This window comes from Micromys minutus (assembly GCF_963924665.1).
Source record: "Micromys minutus genome assembly, chromosome: 9".
NCBI lineage: Eukaryota > Metazoa > Chordata > Mammalia > Rodentia > Muridae > Micromys > Micromys minutus.
Genome location: NC_137978.1, coordinates 35,712,988 through 35,716,395, shown reverse-complemented (window position 1 = coordinate 35,716,395; position 3,408 = coordinate 35,712,988). Strand labels below are relative to the sequence as shown.

At 44.9% G+C, this 3,408-nt stretch overlaps 1 pseudogene across 1 annotated transcript; it reads left to right on the top strand.

Moving 5' to 3' along the window:
• Positions 1-2,614: 2,614 nt before the first annotated feature.
• Positions 2,615-2,945, top strand: LOC308424297 (NADH dehydrogenase [ubiquinone] 1 beta subcomplex subunit 4-like; annotated as a pseudogene). Its single transcript has one exon. The product of its transcript is annotated as an NADH dehydrogenase [ubiquinone] 1 beta subcomplex subunit 4-like (transcript).
• Positions 2,946-3,408: the final 463 nt, after the last annotated feature.

The window sequence follows — 3,408 nt, the reverse complement described above, 5'->3', positions numbered from 1 at the left end:
TCTGGGATTAAGAAAAAAAAAAAAAAAAAAAAAAAACAGGTTCTCATACTGTTTTTGTGTTTCCTAAAGAAACCAAAATGATGGAATTGTCACTACACTTAGCGGCACACACCTGTAATCCCAGTGCTCAGGAGGCAGAGGCAAGCAGATCTCTGAGTTGGAAGTCTGGCTGGTCTACCGAGCGAATCCAGGGCAGCCAGGGCTGCATAGTGAGACCCTGTCTCGAAACAACAACATTAGAGCATAGATATTAGCTAGAGGGGCTTGTCAAGAAGATTTCACTGTCCCTCATGCTTCAAGGTCCAAGATGGCTGCATCCAGTTGCTTGGGTTTTATACTCTGCTCTAGAGAAGGCTTCTCACACAAACGGACAGACTGACATGAATGGAGTCTCTTGAAACTATATGGCTTATATTACCATGAGGGAAGACCCCGCTTTCTCCAGAGGCTCAACTCTACCTGAAGAGTCTAACTCTACCTGAGAATGTTCACTGTGTCCTAGACTACTCTGACCCAGGTGTGAAAAAATCAGATCATGGATTTTATGCAAAAATATCACTCCCCCAAGCATTCTTTGTTTGTTTTGAGGCAGGGTCTCTCTGTGCATCCATGGCAGTCCTGAAACTTACTCTGTAGACCAGGCTAGACTTGAACTTAGACATATACCTGCCTCTGCTTCCCAAGTACTGGGATTAAAGGCATATGAGACTACCACCTGACATTTTAATTTAACTTTGAGATAAAGCCTTGTTTATATGGTGAAGGCTGACCTGGAGCTCTCTTTGTAGTCTTGTGGGCTTTGAACTCATGACCTTTCTGTCTGTACTTGGGATTCGAGGCATGTTCTACCATGTTTCTGTAACTTCTACCTTAGGATTCCCATCACTCTGCTTACGTTGCCTGTTTGTTCTTACATGATGTCTACTTTTCCATGAGAGCTCCGAGTCTTTTAATCATCACTGCCCAGGCTGATACTTCCAGCATTCTGTCATATCTGATTTTGGTTCTGATACTTTCATTTCTCCAAACTTAGTTTGGCCTTTAGTTTGTGTTAGGATGCCTGTTAGCTGTTGAAAGTTACAAAGTATCCTTGATAAAAGGAATTTAATATAATAAAATGTCTTTTTAGTGTTGTGGGCCTGAACTCCTGGCTGAACTTTCCTGGTCTTTTCTGGGGTTTCCCTCCTTTACTTAAGACCGGGCAGAGAGAGAGGGCTAAAGCTGACTATTCCCCTTTCCCAAATGCGAGGTTAGAAGAAGCTGATGATGTTGGATGTTTCTTCCCTCCCAGGCCAATTAGGCTCTTCCACAGCCCTGAAGTTGCACTCTGTTTTTCTCCAGTTCCCATCCCAGAAGAGCAGCGTTCTCAGAGACACTCCAAACTATCATCAATTTCTAGGGCAAATATGATGCTGGCCAAATTCTTACACTCTTTTCTTTCTTTTTCTTTCTCCTCCTCCTCCACCACTACCACAACTTCCTCTTCCTCCCCCTCCTCCTCTCCCTCTCTTCCTCCTTCCTTCTTCCTCCCCCTTTCTTCCTTCTCTCCCTCCTCCTAACCCTTCCTCCTTCCTCTTCTTTTTTTCCTACCTTTATTATTGTGTGTGTGTGTGTGTGTGTGTGTGTGTGTGTGTGTCTGTTTTGCTTACATGTATATTTGGGTACCACATCTACACCTAGTGCCTATGGAGGCCAGGATAGGCCATTTGGTCACTTACAACTGAAGTTACATATGGCTGTGAATGCCTTGTGGATTAGGAGTCAAATACTGGTCCCCCAGACCAGTGTTTTTAACTGCTGGACCATCTCCCCATCCCCAGTCCCTCCTTTTTGGTTTTTTTGTTTGTTTGTTTGTTTGTTTTTTGTTTGTTTTCTTTTGTTTGGGACAGGGATTGCATAGCTCTAGCTGGCTTCCAATTGCTATGTAGTTGAGGAGTGATCCTGAACTCTTGATCCCCCCAGCCCCCAGCTCCTAGATGCTTAGATTGCTAGTACATATAATCACACCTGGTGTGTATAGTACTGGGAATTAGACTTGGGGCTCTGTGTGTGTTAGACTGGCATTCTATCACCGAGCCACATTCCCAGCTCCCAAACTCCTTCTAAGTGGACATTTCAAACCGTGTGATTGAGTGTTAAGTGCTCATGTAGAAGCAAACACTTTAAGTGTTATCTCATTTATACTTCTCATCAATTCCCACGAAGTGATGGCGCTACCCCAGTCTATGGATTTGCTCCAGGCCATACAGTTAGTTAGAAAGCAGGGTTTAAAGTTGGGTCTGCCTTTTAGAAAGTCTATGTGTATCCTACCTACCATGCTGTTCCCTAGATCTATCAGACTCAGGATAGGGGTTCCTGGCAAGAGACAGACAAGACAGATATAAAATCTAGATTTTGGACTGGAATGAAGAGAGAAATGGAGGCTAAGAAGATTCCCAGGACTCATTTCATTCTCGGCCTCAGTCACAGGACTCTGGAGGCTGCTAGTCTAATCCTTGTTCTTCCTCCCCATATCCCATCACTAGGCAGCTGCATTACCTCTCCCAGCCCCAAATTCTGGTGGTAGGGGGTGAGGTTAAAACTGTCAGGTGACAGATGTTTGCCAGGAGCCAAGATGTCAAGTTCTAAGTATAAGCCTGTGCCTGTGATCCTGGCCACCCTCCCCAGTACTCCCGACCCTGCCGAGTATGATGGGTCTCCGGAGACCTGAAAGGCGCAGGTAGAACACTTGAGTGTAAGGGCCCGGCTTAAACAGGAGTGTCTGCTTCAGCAAGATCAGCAAATACTTATCCTAATTTCAGACCCACTCCCAAGAACTCACTTTTAGGAGCTGTGGTGAGTTTGGGACCCTCATCTTCTGGTATTATGTTTTCAAAGCAGACAGGGACAGAAAGGACAGACTTACCTGGGAAGGAAAACTGGACAGAAAATTTGACATCTACTAAGTTTGAAAAGGATGACTCTATTCTTACAAAAATAAATCTCCTATTAATTAATCACTGAGAAAAAACCTGTCAGGTGACTACATTCTGACCACTGTAGGATACTGGGCAGGAAGTGGGCAGTCCTTGAGGCGCCATCCCTTGGCGACAGTATGAGATGGGGTAGACCTGACTTCCCGTAACCATGCTGATGGTCTCTTTCCTCTGACTGCTGAGCCGTTAGCACTCAGTCCCTGACAGTTTGGGAAAGTAATGGGGCTGACCCCTTGGATCTTTGTGGCCAAGTGTTCCAACTGTTGAGAAGAATGAAAACAGACAGACAGACAGACAGACAGACAAAGAAGCAAACAGAAAACCTTATAGCTCCAGCTCAGAGCCAACCTTGACACTTCTCAACCAAGCCCAATATCAATGACAGGGCCATGAACTTCTGCTCAGGATGGCATAAAAGACTTACACTCCTAAA